Source organism: Sminthopsis crassicaudata, chromosome X, assembly GCF_048593235.1.
Source record: "Sminthopsis crassicaudata isolate SCR6 chromosome X, ASM4859323v1, whole genome shotgun sequence".
Lineage (NCBI taxonomy): Eukaryota > Metazoa > Chordata > Mammalia > Dasyuromorphia > Dasyuridae > Sminthopsis > Sminthopsis crassicaudata.
In genome coordinates, this window is record NC_133623.1 from 35,575,828 (window position 1) to 35,594,995 (window position 19,168).

General features: G+C 39.0%; 1 long non-coding RNA gene across 1 annotated transcript in view; it reads right to left on the reverse strand.

Moving 5' to 3' along the window:
- The window catches only part of LOC141548296 (uncharacterized), a 32,474-nt gene extending 14,380 nt beyond the window's left edge, over window positions 1–18,094 (reverse strand). Inside the window, exons 1-4 of the long non-coding RNA XR_012483888.1 lie at window positions 17,901–18,094; window positions 14,545–14,607; window positions 14,231–14,273; window positions 11,974–12,103 (exon numbers count right to left, since the gene is read on the reverse strand). This is a non-coding gene — a long non-coding RNA (uncharacterized LOC141548296). The remainder of the gene's footprint in view (window positions 1–11,973; window positions 12,104–14,230; window positions 14,274–14,544; window positions 14,608–17,900) is intronic.
- Between the last annotated feature and the right edge of the window lie 1,074 nt (window positions 18,095–19,168).

Genomic DNA, 19,168 nt, shown 5'->3' on the forward strand with positions numbered 1-19,168 from the left:
ATAGCTAAGAAGTATTTAATTTATCCTTACTGTCAAATGTTAGAAGTTCACAAAAGTGGGTAACTTTGAAATCTTTTATGCATTAAACATATTAATATATAAGTACATATATATGTATGTATATATACAAGTAAATATATATGTATATATAAATACACATACATATATGTGTATATGTGTATATATATAAATATACATACATATATATATGTGTATATATATATATATATATATATGCAGTTATATGCATAGAAAACACCTATTCCCCTAAAAGTCAAATGGCAGAGAGTAGAGCAACACTATAATATCCCCACTAATCTTACAAAGAGCTTTGTTCCACTAAATACACCACTAGATGTCACTAAGAAAGATTAAGAAATAGCTTACAGAGAGCTTTAAAACTTGCAAAAATAGCTGGGTGATACACTAGATAGAGCAGTGTGCCCCAAAGTCTAAAGATTTGAGTTCAAATGTGGTCACAGACATTAATTAGCTGTGTGACTGAGCAAGCCACTTAACCTTTGTCTGCCTTAGTCTGCTCCTTTGTAAATGGGGATACTAATATCAACCTCAGGGTTGTTGAGAGGATACAATGAGATAATAATGATAAAGCACTTTGAATGACACCTGGAATATCTGTTTGTTCCTTTCAGTCATGTTCAACTCTCCATGATCCCATTTGGAGTTTTCTTGGAAAAGATCCTGGAATGGTTTGCCACTTCCCGCTCCAGTTTATTTTATAGAGGAGAAAACCTCAGGTCTTCCTAACTCAGGCCTGGCAAGGAAGGAAGGAAAGTATTATATAGGAATATATAAGAATTTAAGCACCTACTATGTGCCAGTCACTATGCTAAGCACTGAGGTTATAAAAAGAGGCAAAAATGGTCCCTAGTCTTAGGGAGTTTGTAATCTAATGGATCACAGAGAGACCAAAGGTCATTCAGTCAATAAACATTTATTAAGCTACTACTATGTGCCAAGTCCTAAGTGCTGAGGATACAAAAGAGAAAGACAGTTCCTGTTCTCAAAGAATTTACACTGTAATAGATCACAGGGAGACTAAGGATCTGAGTCTGGATTTAAACTCAGGGCTTCTTGGCTCCTGGCCCATTACTCTGTCGTCAAGTGCATCACCTCTAGATGCCAGGAAAACTTGGATTTAACTCTTGTTTTTGATGTGTGCTAACCGTGTGACTATGGGCAGGTCATTTAGCTACTCTGGGCCGGGGTTTTCTCATCTCTAAAACGAGAGGGTTGGATTTCAGAGACCTCAAAAGACTCTTTCAGCTCTGACTCTATGATTTTATGTTCCTGTGTTTCCATAATTCCTCTCATGTTCTTTTTTAATTCAAGGTTAATAAATAGTCTCTCTATATAACCAACCAATCTTCTTTTCTGGACACATATAACTAGATAATGTCATGACATTTCAAAAATAGTCAATTATTTTTATGTTAAGAGTAAATTGCACACTAGTTAGAACATTTAAAATCCCATTCTCTCAGTAATTACAGTAGAAAGGTTGTTTGCTAAATAGCACAGCCATTCTCAGAGCAGGTTCATAGCTTGCTGAATGCTATGGTAGGCCTACATACACCTTGTATAGTATTGAATGATTGGGGGGAAGAAGGGAACAGTACAAATTGTTCTCTGTTACCTGTGACACTCTCAGGCAATGGATGAACTAGCCCATTCATTGTGAATGGTCCTGAGTCTGTTATTGCCATGAGCAACCTCGACCACTGAGGAGATTATTATCCTTCCAGTCCACAGGGGTAAAAAAAGCATTTTTGTGATGTTCCTACAGCAAACCCACCCATTTGCAGCAAGTCAGATCCCCAATTTTTTCAGTCATCCTACTAGGGAATGAGATCAAACCTCAGTCTGTTAGCCATGACTTACACAGTGGGCCAGATACTAGTATTAACCACTCTGTGGCCAATGCACTCCTAGAAGGCCAGACTTCAAGTTCATTCTGCCCATCCTGAAGTCCACTTACCAGACTACCTAAATAGCTTGAGACCCCGCATTCTGAGGGTTCTCATGCCAAATCCAGCTGTGGCTCTATGCTAATATTTGAATTTTCAAAAAAAAGGGCCATGACAATATTTAGATCTTCGAAGATCATTCTCACACTAGGCATTATTCCTTTGTCGCTCAAACTTCTTGTCTCCCTAAAGTCTGTGACAATAATTCCAGATGTCTCTGTTCAGCTTTGTCAGAAAAATGTGGATGCCTGGGGACCATCGTTTTAACCTTTTAGTGGCTGACAGGCAGGCTGTAACTGCATTTCTCTATCCAATATCTCCTTTAAAAGTAAATAAAGCCAAGCTCACAATTTCTTTCTCACATCTGACAACAGCATATTGTCTGCTGGTTTGTTTTTTTAAATGTAAGAGGACTCCCAGGTCAGATTTCACTCATGGACACTTTCCCCCTTCTATGCAGTCCCATTTAGCAAGAATTCTTGGGCTAGAGATAAATCTTTGAATGACAAGATCATTATGAACTTTCAGACATGCCATATCAAAAATATTTATTATCTCACCAATTGCACTTCCAGCCGATGAGACCAGAATTGACTTGGAAAGAAAATAGATATAATAATTTGATTAGAATCTTATTGAGCTGCAAAAAGGCCTTTGTCCTTCCACTTTAAATAATGATAAAAAAAAATCAATATCTTCTCCTTAGAATTCTTTCTTGTCATTCTGAAGGTGACCATTCTGCAAGATTAGAGTTATGTGAGGTGGCTAAGATTCATTGCCGAGTATGAATTCCCGACTCTACATTTATTCATTTATTTTAGGGCAAGACATGTTTGAAATACATTAAAAGAACGCTTCCACATTTTTGCATTAAAAAACCCTGTTATTTGTGTTTTCCCTAACTTCCCTAACTTGGGAGCATTACTTTTAATCCTCGAGTCAGTATTTTAACATAATGCATTGTACTTTTGAAATCTCATATTTTGACTCGGTGCATATGTATGATAAAATATTAATAAATATTTCTACAAAGCAATTACCCATGTAGAGCAGCCCCAATTCCACCAGCAGGGTAAATAGATTGACTCTGTATCTGCTTTTGCTTCAACAATTATTCAACAAGAAACAATTTAAAAGATAGATCTATATTGCCATTCCAGGACTGCCAACTAACTGTAACATTCTTAAATCACTCAAAATGAGCTAGGAAAGCTGTGCCTAACAGTAAGGTCTCTAAGCTCAAAGACTGATTGCTTTAAGAGCTAAAGATACTGGTCTTTCTTACCATTGTTGCTGTGACTGTTCAGTCATTTTCAGTCATGAACCAGTCCTTGGTTCAACCTCTTAGCAGAGATACTGGATGGCTTGCCATATCCTATTCCAGTTCATTTTACAGACAAGGAAACTGAGGGGGAAAGGGTGAAGTGACTTACCCAGGGACCAAGGCCAGATTTGAACTCAGAAAGATGAGTCTTTCTGACTCCAGGCCTAGCATTCTATCTATCTTCCTGTTACTAGTAATTCAATTTAATTTAGCAATGATTTCCTGAGTATCTACTGAGGTAGTCACTCTTGTCAGGGATTATTCACATGAAACACTTTGGCTACTTGAGTATAGGAGATAAAAAGTACCCTACATTTTAGGAGGAGACATTCTAAAAGATTCAAAGAAAGAACAGCTAGGATCTCTTGGTCTAAGATGCTACAGGGCATTTCAGCCCAGGAGGGTGAGGACATTCTCCAGAATGTAAATCTAAAGACAAAGAGGAACTAGTAGAAATATATACTATTTATATCCCATATTATATATCTATATCTATATCTATGCATCTATCTATATAAAGTAAGAGTAAGCTAAAGGGACCAATGGACATGCCATTCATCAACTAAGGGAGATATTTTGTTTTTTAACTATAAAAGGTAGAGAAGAAGGAAGAGCAGCTTACAAAGGATGGACATCATTGAATGATTCTGCCAAAAGAATAACAGGAATACTAAAATGTAAAACTACTGAAGACTGGACCACAAAAATTCTACAGTTATTTTATATTATTGGTTTTTTTTTGGGGGGGAGAAGATAAAAGACAGGGGTCAGAGTGCTGCTTGGGGTGGGGTTGGATAATAATGGAAAAATTACTCAGCTCATATTTTTCTTGTTTCATCTACCAGGAAAATAACCTTACCACTGGGAAGGAGTGAATAAATAACCGCTCCACAGGGACACTGAAGATGCTGAAGATGACAGTTGACATTTATAGGGCTCTTGAAGTTTTGCCAAGAATAATCTCTCTGGATAAGGTAGGTACTTATTATTTGCACCGTCAGTTTACAAATGAGAAAACGGAATTCAGAGGAGGTAAATAATATTTCCCAGGAGAGACAGTTCCTAAGTGGTCCCCTTGCCTTGGTTTCCTAAGTTAGCTACTAGAATCTTCTCCAAAACTTATTTCTAGCTTTCTTGTATGTATCCTGCACTTACCTATTACTTTACATGGCATCTCTACCCTTTAAAACAGAAAATGGAAAAAATTAAATAATCTCCCTTATTTGGAAAAATAAAATACTGTTAAGAAAATAACAAAATCCAAAAAAAACACAATATAAGCTCCCTTAGGGCAGGGCCTGTTTTTGTTTTGTCTTTGTATCCCTAGCACTTAGCAAAGTACCTGCACAAAATAAACAATTGACAAATGCTTGTTAATACATTGGAGACTGATATTGGACATAAACACAGGTCTTTCGGATTCCAAATAATAAAACAATAAGATAGCACCCAGCCATCCTTATATAACTCAAGTCATGTGACTCAGATGAAATAAATCCATGGGCACTGAAAGAATGAGGATAATAATAATCACTAGCATTTAGATAATGTTTTAGAATTTGAAAAAGCATTTTATAGATATCTGCTCATTTGATCCCTACAACAATCCTGGGAGAAAGGTGCTATTGTTACCATTGTCATTTTACAGATGAAGAAACTGAAGCAAACTGGGTCAAGTGACTTGTTCAGGGTCACACAGCTAGTAAGTATCTGAGGCCAGACTTGAACTCACTCCTCTGAGCCGAAGCCCAATGCTCTGGCCACTGTTCAACAAGCTGCTTCTCTGAGCTGCCTCTCAACAGATGTGATTAGTGAGCTATACTGTCGGTAACTTGTGACACTACAATAGGAAGGGCATAGAGGATGGAAGAAAATGTATGTTCTTATTTTCAAAAGAGGAAAGAAATGAGTTTATGCTGCTGAGCTTAACTGTGAAAGAAGGAAATATAGCCTCAAGATCTATTGGGAAAAACTTCCCAATCAAGTAATTACCCCAAAACTGTTCAGCCTTCACAGGAGTTGTTCAGGGAAAGGCTAAGGGACCGTGCAGTGGGCATGCTCTCAAGCAGGTGCTTTTTCAGGTACAGGGTGGTCTAACTGGTCATTTCAGTTTATCACAGCCTTGGATTTGGGGACTCTGAGGAAGAAAGAAGGTGATGTGGACACAGGGAAAGGGGATGGCAAGGGCACGGTCACTATCACTTTGAAATACAAATGGGAATTCATATAAAGGCTGTCTATGATTTTTCCAATTTTCCAATTTATTATAACATAAATGAGAAACTAAAGCACCGATTTTCCCCCTGAAAAAACCCAAAAGAATAAATGAGATTTGCATCAATTTTCATAGCTGCATTTTCAAATAGTTCATAAAATTCAGGGAAGAGAGGTTATAGTCTCACGTCTATTGCAAATGAAATTCCTCAGGGCTGCCCAATCCTCAAAGAGTAGGAACTAATGCAAAAGAAAAAGAAGGGGCAGGTTTCCTCTGAGTTTTTACAAAATTAACCTTTTTATGCTGAAAAGACAATGATTTTCATTTTTTAAAAGGAGAAAAATCATCAACCCTAAGGGAGTTAGACTGAGTTTGGGGAATCACAAAAGTACCAGGGGGAAATATCCTGAGAACTTGTCTCTAGACAACTGTCCTACAATTGGTAGGAAAAGGTAGAAAAAGGAGAGAGAGAGAGAGAGAGAGAGAGAGAGAGAGAGAGAGAGAGAGAGAGAGAGAGAGAGAGAGAGAGAGGAACAGAGCAAGAGCTAGAAATTATGATATGACTAATTGAAGAGGCAGAGGCAAGATAGAGAAAGACTCAATGAGGAGAGGCAATCAAGAAGAGTCTTTCTTTTAGAGGTTATAAATTCTGAAGCTGAAAATAACAATGGAAACCTCAGAAAGCAAATGGCAGATTTCATTCTACTCAAAAGGTACCCAGCCCCTGCCAAATACCAGGGAGAGAAGAAAAAGTGGCAAGCAGGAAACTCATCAGACACCACAGAGGTAGCCATCAAAGAAATTTGTCAGCTGTGACATAAAAGGCATCTATGACCATTCATGGGGTCAGAAGGGATTTCAAGAGCATTAGTTCAAGCCATACCCGAACAGGCAATTTCTCCACTCCCCACCAACAATGGAGGCTTCCAGCTATAGGGACCTTATTGCATCTCTGGAAGCTTCATATTCTACTTCTGAGCAGCTCTGATCATTGGTTTTGATCATGTAAAGCCAAAATCAGACTCTTTGCATGCTATCTCCATTGACCCTGTTTTGCCCTCTGGTCTCAGAAAGGACAAAACTTATCCCCATGCCATAAGAGGGACCTTCCAAACTTGAAAACACTTATCTTTTCACCCCAAATCCTCTCCTTTCCCGGCTACACATCCCTAAGTAACTTCAAAAATCAAATATTATTTAACTGACTTTTGCATGAGCAGCTAGATGACACAGTTGATAGAATGAGTCAGAAAGCCTCACTTTACTGAGTTCAAATGTGGCCTCAGACCCATTCTAGCTGCATGACCCTGGCCAAGTGACTTCACTCTGTTTGCCTCAGTTTCCTCATCTGTAAAATGAGCTGGAGAAGGAAATGTCAAACTACTGTAGTATCTTTGCCCAGAAAACCCTAAATTGGGTCACAAAGAGTTGAACATGACTGAAACCAACCATTTTACACGGGATGATTCCAAATTCCCTCACTATCTTCATATAGTAGAAAATCCCAGCAAAAATGGTCAAAAATCATCTCTTTAAAATAATAACTCTGATTTCTACCTGAATCACATTAAAACCTCTTTTGAGGTCCTTCTCTTGTCTTTCCAGCCCAACCCCAAACTTTTATCTTTTGAAATCTTTCCCTTTCTTTCAAATATAATTCAGATCTCACGTCTCCAAAAAAAAACAAAAACAAAAACAAAACAAAACAAAACAAAAAACCCCAGCTGTATCACTTGATATAATGTAACCTCCTTAAGGAAGTCAACAAGATTTCAAAACTGATCTTGGATACTAACTACTAGCTTTGTAATGCCTGTTTGCCTCAGTTTGCTCATCTGTAAAATGGGGACAGTAGTAGTACTTATCTCCCAGTATTGGTGTGAGGATAATAGGAGATTACATTTGTAAAAAATACTTAGCACAGTGCTTGGCACAGAGTAGGTGCTATATGTTTGTTTCCTTCTTCCCTTCTCTATCCCATAAAAAGCAGAACCTATCTAAGCCTAGAATGAAGGTAGGGATAATAAGGGGTGCAAATGAGGAAAGAGCATATGCCTGGGAGGGTGCCCTGAACAAAGACAAAGAAGTAAAACCTAGAAGATTGACTTCAGGAAAAAACCCAAACAAACAAACAAACAAAAAAACCTCCAGTTTTGCTGTAACATAAAGAATGGGAAGGGATGTACTGTGAAATGAAGAAAAGAAGAACTGAACGAGCATTTATAAAGCTCCTCCTATGTGTCTGGCCCTGTACTAAGCTTCTTTCTACAAATATGATCTTATGTGATCTTCGCACAAAACCTATGAGGTAGGTACTGTTACTATGCTCATTTTGCAGATGAATAAACTGAAGCAAACATGGATTACACAGCTAATAGTAAGTGTCCAAAATCAGATTTAAAATCATCTTGATGACCTCAGATTATTCAAAAGGGGACTACCAAGGAATACGATTACTTCCATGTAAATAAATGTCACCTAACGAAAGGGGAAAGGGATATACATTTATTAAGTGGTTACTTTGTGTCAGGCATTGTGCTAAAAAGTGCTTTTAAAATATTATCTCTTGAACTCAGGTCTTCCTGATTCCAGGTTCAGCACCCTATTCACAGTTCTAGAATAATAAAACTCAGAATAATTTTTTTAAATGCAAAAAAATACAATATTGTCTCATCTGATTCTCACAACAACACTAAAAGGTAGGGGCTGCTATTGGTCCCATTTTATAATTGAAGGAACTACAGAACTACGTGCCTGAGGTCACACAGTTAGCTAGTGTCTGAGGGTAGATTTTTAACTCAGATCATCCTGACTATGGGCCTGAAGCACTGTCTACTGGGCCACCTAGCTAAGCCTGGGGTACTGTGAAAGGATACAAATCCCAAGCTGAGAAGTCTGTGTTTTATCCCAGAGGCAAGAGGGAGCCAAGGAAGAATCTTGAGCAAGGGAGTGGCATGTATTTGAGCAAGATTATTTTCACAGTTGAGTTAGAGAGGGGAGTGACTAGAAGTCAGCAAACGGTAAATCTTAGAAGAAAAAGACATCTATGCAATAAGATACTCTCTCCATATAGATTAATACGTACCTTTACAGGACTATTATCAACACAGAGAATGTCATTATCATCAAATATTTATTACACTCACAGAAGTCACAGGACTGAAGGGGGTATGGGAGTCAATCATCATAGAAATGCTTATCTTAATCGTTTTCAACACCCCACCCTACACAAATATATGAATTATACCAGAAAATAAATAACAGAGCTAAAGAGGTGTTCTAGCCATATTGTCGTCTGAATTGATAAAACTATCCTTGGACATTTCAGCAGAAAGTAGTGTGATGATTTAGCGTGTTGAAAGAAGAAAAGCCTGCTTCCACTGACATTGATGCATCTTAATAAAACAGATGGATTCTTATGAATATCTTTTGGAGTACTAACTGTATTATTTACATTTTTCATTTTTTCATTTTTCACATGACACCAGAGATATATGGAAATGTGATTCAAAAGACACTGCCAACATTCTAAGACTCTCTATCCAAATGATGATATTCAGTGATGCTCTACAAACCGGAATAAATGCAATATAAATTATATCAAAAGCTGTACCCTTAATTTTAATTCCATGTTCTCTTGCTTTTCAGTTTTCCCTGGGTAGTTTTTTGCCATCATGAAAATGACTCCCAGAAGGGAGGCTAGCCAAGGAGGAGGTGTGCAAACCCACCTATGAGGCCACTGTCTTGCAATTATTCTGGGACTGATTAACCTGTGAGTTACTTGGGTACCTGCGTTCTTTATTAACCTTGATTTGGGGAAGCAGTTATTCCCCCATGTACTAGGATGATAAGAGAGTCTCCAAATCAATCACTGACACAGCCAGACACAGCACCTGGAGGAAGTTCTAGAAGAAAGGAACCAGTGAAAAATATTGGTTGGGAAAAAATGAGTAAATTACAGATGGAGTTAGTCCTTAATGTCCTCATTCCTATTAGCATGTACCATCAGGGTGGCTGGCCATCTGGGGCCCAATCAGACAAAGGAGATAGATAGAACCGGGAAGATCGTGTCTCAGTCTCAAAAAAGCAAGGAAATGAGCAGTGTTGATTTCATTTTTTTTAAGCCGGAGCAAAGATGACTGTGTTCCATATGCGTCACTAAGATACCTAACCAGACAGAGCCAAAGCCTCTCTGGATGTGTCATCAACTAAATGATTCAGAGCAAGGCCCTTTCCTTTTCTTTCCTTTTCCTTGGAAAAGGCAGATCTTAACTAAATAACTGCAAATAATCCCAAGCTTGTGTCACCTTAGAGTCCAACAGAAAAATGGTAAATGGCTTTTCCTTCAAAACAGAATACTAAAAAATGAAGAGGGAAAGAAATGGGAATCATTTTCCCATCAAAGATGAAGAAGAGAATTACATGCTTTTTTTCTAATCAGCCTTTCAGCACCTGTCCCTGTAGCTCAGACCAAAGAGCAATTTGCTAGAATAGAATGTCAGAGCTGCAAGAAATCTGGAAGATAATCAAGTCTGGCCAAGGGAGGCAAGTCATGTGGTTAAAGGCACTTTACTAACTTAATTGCCAGATCCAGGATCACAGGTCCGGGTCTCCAGACGGTGAATACCATGCTCCGTCTGCTCCACATTCTATTCCAAAGAAATACCAAACCTCACGTTCAGATCTGCAATTGACAAAATACATTTACATCCCTTATCTCATCTGATTCATACAAGAAATCCTCCTTAAAAAGTAGCCAGAGTGAGTAATTTTTCTCCCCATTTTCCAGGCAAAGAAATTGAGGCTCAGAGAGGTCTCCTCTCAGCCCTAGATCAATGCTTCTCTTATCAGCACACTGAGAATTTACACAAGCTCCCAGAGACTGGGAAGCAGCGGGGTCGCAATCATAACCAGATGAACTGACTTCTGACTGAATGTTCTTTTCACCCCAACACCCGCCACCCGCTCCCCTAAAGCTCCGAGGTCTTTGCATCAAGAACTCCCTGAAATTCTATGCCTAAGTCTCCAGCAAGGGATATTTTGTACAAAGCATTTTTCTAGGATTTTGTTTCCTTCAGAAAACTGCCATTTACTGAGGAAGGACTCTCAAGACCTTGCTGGGAATTTCAGAACAAACCAGGCCAGGAGGGATTTCTTTTTTGTAACAGTGAGGCAGAAACTTTAATGAGGTATTTTTTTTTAAATAAATGGGCTGTATGAGAACCAGCCAATGCAGCCAGCTCTAGATGCAATCCTGGGCCACGAGTCAGCACACTCCCTGGCAGCCAGCCTGGCAATGGCTGAATCTTTCATCTCATCTTTGTTGTTTACTGTGACTTTTGAACTGTTTTTAAAATTCAGAAACACTCCAGTTGACAAATGGTCAAAGGATATGGACAGCCAGCTTTCTAAGAGAGAAATCCAAGCTATCACTACCATATGAAAAAAAATTCTCCGTGTCATTAATAATTAGAGAAGTACAAATTCAAGCAACTCTGAGATTCCACTTCATACTCATCAGGCTAGCAAAACTGATTTACAAAAGCAAGGTGACCTAAGATACTGTAAGTGGAAGAACGATATGGTTGAACCATTATGGAAAAGCATTTGAAACTCTGCTTCCCAAATTATTAACTGTGCATGCCCTTTGACCCAGAAGGGTCAAATCAGATCAAAGAAAGTTGAAAGGGATCCATATGTACCAAAGTATTTATAGCAGCCTTTTTTGTGGTGGCAGGGAACTGGAATCTAAGGGAGAGCACTAGAGAATGACTAAACAAATTATGGCATATGATTGTGATGGGAAACTATTTTGCTGTTAAAAAAAATGTTAGGGGGGGCCAGTTCCAAAAAACCTGAGAAGAATTACATAAAATGATGCAGAGTGAAATAAGCAGAGACAAGAAATAACTTATACAATAATAATAAAGGCAAACAACTTTGAAAGACAAAAGAATAATGATGAATGCAATGACCAACCCTGATTCCAGGGAATCAGTGAAGATGAATGCTCCCTACCTCCTGCTAGGAAGGTGATAGACACAAGGTACAGAACACAAGATACTTTTTTGGAACTGGCCAGTGTGGAAACTTGTTAGCCTCACTATGCATATTTGTTACAGGGCACTTGTGCTTTTCTTTTCTTTTCGTTTCTTTTTTCTTTTCTCTTTTTCCATTGTGAGGAGGTAGGAGAAAGAGAAAACAAATGTTTGTAAAAAAAAAGTAAGTTGAAACACACACATATGCATCTATACAAATATACAAATATAAAATCAATCTACCCACTAGGGCTCCTATTCTAGTGCCCCTAAATGTTTTGTCATCCTGGGGCACAGTGCATTACAAAGTCAATTCTTAATGTCTCCTTCTGTTCCTTCAAGACACAATTCACACCCCACCTTCCAGCTGGGGGCCTTTGTTAATCCCCTCTACCCCACTGCAACTACCTGGTATTCATTAGGTGTTCATCCTGTATATGTAAAATTATATCCGTCCATGTTGTCTGGCTCAGTAGAGCAGAAGTTCCTTGTGGTCAGGGAAAGTTTCGATATGTCTCCCTAGTGCCCGACACAGAACCTGAAAAAGAGTAGATACTTAGTAAATAGATGTAGATAAAACAGCCGAGTAATTAATGGCAGCATGAATGGCTATTATGAGGACCCTATCAAGAAAGCACTTTGCAAAAATCTATGTAACTGTTAGCTATGATCATGCAGAGTAGAACTTTTCGTGACCAGTAGGTGGCAGTGAAGATAAACGACTAGCCCAGAAGAAGTGAGTTTCAATCCTATGGCAGACACTTAGTGAAACACTTACTGTGAGATCTGGGGGTTAATGACTCACTCTCAGATTGCCTCCAGCTCCTCATTTGTAATCGGCACCTACCTCCTAGCCATGTGAAAATCAACTGAGGTGATAGTTGTGAGATGTCTTGCAAACCTTAAAGCACTATATATTCGCTATTGATAATAATAATAATGATGATGATGATGATAATAAAGCATCCTTATTCCTATCATCCAGAGGCAGATGAAACCAAACAGATCACGGAGTGGGTTTCCCTATTCCCCCAAACACCAGCACAGACCCAACCCAGAGGTGAATAAGCACTAGATAAGGATCCCCTGGGGAGCAGCAAAAGCTCACCCCTAAGATGAGAAAATGAAGGCCTATCAAGGGCCCCATCCCGGCTACATGGGACAGAAGTCCTCATCTGCCTTGCATCATACATATTGTTTGAGCTCTCCAGTGCTAAATGCACCAGGTCCACATCACCAGCATCAATCACTGTTCCTATCCAATCTTGAAAGCCTAGTTCTTAATGAATGACACGGAGAAGGGAATAGAAGCAGCCTCTTGTGCTTGCACCCTGATGGCCCATCTTTCTGTGTGACTAAATGAGAAGGATTATGTCAAATATTCTCAAATCATTTAGAGGTAATATAGGTGGGGAAGATTTCACAGATGAGGCAGAGCTATTATTCCCATCTTACACGTGAAAAAACTGAGGTTTACCTTTTCTCTACCCCTGCCAGAGAGTTATTCCATCCATATAAGTAGTATTTGTTTAAAGACAAGAAAAGGAAAAGAAAAATCAGCACAACTGATAACTACATTGAAAAAGACTGAACATATGCAGACCTCCCGCTGTGGGTTTTCCCAAATTCTTTAACTGTTCCTCATATGGCACAGTCTCTCAGCTTTTCCCTATTTCCAACTGCCCTCTCCAAAGGCAGATGAAGTTGCAGATCTGTTCTGACCAAGAAAATCTAATAGTAATAGCCCAAGACATATGTAATGTTTTGAGGTTGCACAATGTTTTTATTTCCTTTGAGCCATACAACAGCTATGTGAGACAGTACTCCAGGTATTATCCAGATAAAGAAACTGAGTCACAGAGGGAGTAAGTGACCCACACATAGTCACATAAATACCTGAAGCAAGATTGAATCCAGGTTTTCTTGACCAGAGTCCAGCACTCTGCCACCCTACATGTTAGCTTTTGTAGACCAGAAGAGTGGAAATACCCCACCCTTACTGCAAAATGGTGTCCAAGGCTAACTCCAAAGATACTAAATTGAGATGGGAAATGGGATCTCTTTTCCCCGTATCATTCTGGGTTTTAGGTGCAGGCAGGAAGGGAGGCAGGAGCATATATGTTGTACCCTCTAAACATCTTTGAAGGAAGGACTCAAGCTAAAGGTCCACATATGTTCAGTCTTTTTCAATGTAGTGATCAGTTGTGCTGATTTTTCTTCTTCCTTTTCTTGTCTTTAAAAAAATACTAGAGAAAAAGATAATAGGGGAAACTATGATGATATTTTAAAAATACATCAGGGGGCAGCTAGGTGGCGCAGTGGATAGAGCACCAGCCCTGAATTCAGGAGGACCCGAGTTCAAATATAGTCTCAGACACTTAACACTTCCTAGCTGTGTGATCCTGGGCAAGTCACTTAACCCCAGCCTCAGAAAAAAAAAACACACAAAACAAAATAAATAAATAAATAAATAAAAATACATCAGGAAAAACTTATTTTTAAAAAGTAAGGAAATGGGAAAGAAGAGAAGATTAAGGGAGGACCTAATAGCTATCTTTAAGTATTTAAAAAGTTGACCTATGAAGAGGAATCTTGTACCATTTGGTCCCCAAAAACAGAATTGGGAAAGGACAGAAGTTTTAGCATGGTGAATTAAATTCAGTACCTGTTTAAAATTGGAGCCCCCGTTCTGATAGATTCACAGCACCCTGAAATAGAAATAATGAAGCATGAAATAAAGGTAATTGCATGAACTCCAGTTGTCAGAGTAGACAGACCCTCCACTGATATAGATTATACTTCTCCTTACATCCTCTTTTTTCTTGTCCATGGCTTTCTATAAATCTCACATGAAGGATCCACTACAAAATGTTTAAATGTGGCCATTAACTGGGGCATGTGAGCAGCATCTGTTGGGTCAGCTGAAGAGGGGAGGAGGAAATAGGGAATTAGGAAGGAGCAGGAGGGAGTAGCACTTACCAAAGCAGGACTGGAAGCAAGGAAACAAATGCCAGGAATAATGGCAGGTGAAGTCCTCAAGTACTAAAGGGAAAGGAAGACAGTCATTTCAGTAATGCTTTAGAGTTTGCTATCTCATTCTACAAACAGAACATTTCAGGTACAGGCCAGAATGAAAGTACTCAAAAATTGAACCATTCAAAATGGAATGAAAGCATCAAATGGAAAAGGAATAGGAACATTGAGCAAGGAGAAGTGGAGACTCCACTAGAAGTCTTCAAAAAATGGATGACCACTCATCAAGTATATCATGGAAAAGATGCCTGCTCAGTTCAGGATTAGATTCAGAGGTCCTTTCCGGATCCTGTGATTTTCATATTTTAGGCATTTCTCCAATCAATAGTGATTTAGAGCATATGGCTATAGATAGCTTTGATTAATTTGAAAACTGACTACTCATATGTTCTGATTATCAAGTGAGGGATGGTTCCTGTTTTTATAAATCTGACTCCATTCTCTATATATCTGAGAAATGAAGCCTTATCAGAGCAACTTGCTTCTGAGTTATTTTCACAGTTACGGATGCTAACTCGATTTCCCTCCATCCTATTCCCCCATTTCTCCTGTTCTCTCTCCTTTTACCCTGTCCCTCCTCAAAAGTGTTTCGGTCTCATTGTTAAAAAGAATATGTGGACATTTTCTATACTAAGTTTACTTAAGAGTCTTTGCAAAAAAAAAAAAAATGCTGACATCATACATGCAACCGGAAGCCAAAGTCCCAAGTGGCATATAGTTGAAACAAATAAACTCAAGAATTCACTTAGTCAGTGAATACTATCTCACGATGTCCAAACGAAAATTGACAGATAAAGCCAAATGCACTGCCACAACTTCCATTCCTCATTATTGAAGCCTACTGTTCAGAGTATAGATTTGTACAAACAAGAGTCATGCACGAATTCAAAAATAACCCAAAGATCTTACATTGATGTCACATTGGTCTGTGCCTGAGGAGACATACTAGACTCCAATTACAATCTAATAGATGGTTTTGAAGTCTTGTACAATCACCTCTATTTCATCTAAACTTGTGATACCATGAAACAGGCTGTACTGGGAACTGTAATAATAGAGATGCCATGCCAGAGAGCCACATACCATTTAGTATAAAGCCAAAATGTCCTTGGGAAGAGAGGATCAAAACAGAATGGCATCCTGTTGTAAACTAAATACAAGATGTTCCCAAAGTCAGCACAATATCAAACTCTTAGAGCTTAAGGCTGTGCTGGGATTTCTGAGAGAGAGAATTCAACAGGGTTTTAAGAAAAATGGAAACTAGAAGTAGAAAATGGAAATGGAAATGCATTAAATAAAAGTGAAGAGTGGGGGAATCCAAATACTGCCAAATTGAGAATGGGCAGAGTGAGAGAACACTAACCACACACTAACCACTGCAGAGTTTGGGAAACTCTACAAAGACAGCTGCCATTTCTTTGGGTTTCAGAGTACTTCAAAGACATCATTTCTTTCAGGCCTCCCACTAGGGCTGTGCTAGAGCCACCTCTAACCAGCTTGAAATTTACAGTGTGAGCTTTTACATCTCAGAAATAAGCAACTGACTACAAATCAGGTTCAACTTATTGTTTTCTTGATTGGTGAGGCATAGGAAAGTATTACCAAAGCAGATTAAACTTAAAAGAGCACAAGTGTACATTGTCTCCCAGGGTGCCATGTTGTTAAACATTTAGAAACACAACCTTGTATTGCTCTATAAAAATTACTTGGGCTCAGCAGGAATGCAGATGGTTGTTGTCCTTCTTTCTTGAAGAGGACTAAAATAACATCCCTGTTAGAATCTTTCCTTCCTTCCTCCCTCACTCCCTGCCACTTCCTTTTTTCCCCTTCCTTCTTTCTCTCACTCTCTCTCTCTTCCTTCCTTCTTTCTTTCCTTCCACTATGAAATATCCATCTGGTTTGAAATTTGCTCTGTGCAAAGTCCATAGGTTCTTACAAGAACCAAACAATGGCACCATATGTCAGCAAGTCAACAAGTATTTATGAAAGAGCTACTATGTGTCAGGCCCTCTGCTAAGTACTGTGTATACAATCTAATGGAGTAAACAACTACATGGCATTGTCTGCAGCATCTTCATTTTTCCCCCAAAAGCTTTCTTCATGACCTATGAAAGGCAGTATATTAAAGGGAAAAAAGCAGTGACTTTGGTGTCAGAGGGGCTGAGTTTAAATTCTGCCTCAGTGGCTTACTATCTGGATGACCCAAATGAGGCAAATGACTTCTGCCTCCCTGGGTCTCAGTTTCCTCATCTAGCCTGAGGGCCCCTGAGGTCCCTTGCAGCTCTAGATCTGTGTTGTTGTGCCCGATCTTTGATAAGACCTTCAGTTTCCATGAGTAAAATCTATGACTCTACTACATGACCCACATTCCTCCACTTAGATGTTGCACAACAACTCTAAGTTGAAGACCTACTCTGAAGCTGAGTCACAAGGAGGAAATTATTCCGTCAGATTTCAGACTTTGGTGCCTTGAATTTGTTTCCAGCATCCTCATCATTCAGCACGGACAGCCGAGCCTCGGCACCAAGATAAGCTACCCCCTGAATCATCGGAGATGAGAAGCTCTCTGCTCTTCTGCATAATCTTAACGGCTTCCTAAAAGCCGGGTCAGAAATACCCAGTGAGAAGATGAAGTCTGCTTAGGCAATCTTTGCATGTTTTGTCTTTCAAGTTCATAAAAGGATACTCAGGTTTGGATACAGTATAGATGTTAAATGCAATTGCAACTGTTGTCAAAACTTCCACTTTCCCAGGCTAGTCCCAGCAATACAAATCATATAGACATATACATATATATATGTATATATCAGATGATTTTTTTGTCTCTCTTTTCTCATTAACACATTGTGTGTATGAGTGTCACTGTGCAAATGTGTGCATGCATGTGCACATGTACACGTCAGCGTGCATCAGGTTCTCCGTGAATATCAGGATGTACACCCCTTCCAGAAGACAGATGGGAGAGTGTCCAAGGGAATTATAAATGAACAATTAGGATCAGAACCTGGATAATAGTTCCAGGTTCGTTGGGCAGTTGCTTGGAAAGTAAGGCACTGATAGTTTGTGAGCTCTATTTAAAACTTAGTGGGCAATTAACTCATTGGACCTAACTGCAAAGTAAGATGTTATTCCATTCCATTAACTCCTAAAGATGTGGATAATCTCTTCACATTTGTAACCATAAGTACCATATTGTAATAGCACTACATACCACTCATACACTGTGTCATACACTTTCTTTTCATGCACTGAGAATATCCCCAAGCCAGACTTGGAACCCCATCCATATTGAAGAGACTTACCAGAAAAGTCATTTAGATCTTCTGGAGCCAAAAAGGTAACACGAAGTAGCTGTTTACCATACATCAGTTTATTTAGCACGAGATGATGGTATGTTTTCCTAAAACACTTAGCTCTTCTTTTAAATAAACAGCAGCATGGTAATAAGGAATGTCAGTCTACTTCCCCTGGATCAGCCCAGAAGTGCATCTTTTCACAGGAGGGAATCTGGAACCTTAGGGGGAAGAAAAAAAAAAAGATTCGTCACTAGGAGTCACTGTGGGTTTGTGAAGAAGTAGTGTCAGCCTCTGCTCATTTCCTTTGCTGATGGGGTCACCGGACTGGGACGTTAGGGGAATGCCGCAGATACAGTATCCATTGGTCTCAGTGAGGATCTTCCACACAGTCTTTGTGGATGAGATGGAGCTATATGGACTGGATGGAAGTACAGCTAAGGGGAGCCGTAGCAAATCTGCTGAATAAGCCCTCTGTTAGCAATGAATGGACTGTTTATTAAATCTAGGTTGGCAGATCAGAGATTTAGAGTTGGAAGGGACCCCAGAGGTTATCACATTTAACCTGGTCATTTTGCATATGAGGAAACAGAACCTGAGGAGGGGTAAGTAAATTACCCAGAGCTACCTAGCATGAATCCAAAATGAGATCTGTACTTAGGTTATCCTAGGTCCAAGTCCAATACCCAATCGACTATACCATTGTACCTCTCTAATCATCTCCACAGGTCTTTCCAACTCCAATTTATAGACCTGATGATAGTACCCTGAACTCAGCAAAAGGACCAGAGCAGTAAGACACCCCAATTCTTTTCAAGATGTCCTCAACTCAATCCATTTCCTTTCAAAAGACTTGCTTGAAATAATTGTGGAAAAAGCACTCAATTTTATCATTTCTCCACTTGAAAGGCTAGAGAAAACATCCCCCTTTCTTTTTTTTCTAAATGGTTTGTAATAAATTTAAGATTATTCCCAGTAAGATCAGGAGTGAAACAAGGTTGCCCACTATCACCATTACTATTCAATATAGTACTAGAAACGCTAGCCTCGGCAATAAGAGCCGAGAAAGAGATTCAAGGAATTAGAGTAGGAAATGAGGAAATCAAACTATCACTTTTTGCAGATGACATGATGGTATACTTAGAGAACCCCAAAGACTCTGCTAAAAAGCTACTAGAAATAATTCAAAATTTCAGCAAAGTGGCAGGATACAAAATAAATCCACATAAATCCTCAGCATTTTTATATATCACTAACAAAATGCAACAGCAAGAGAT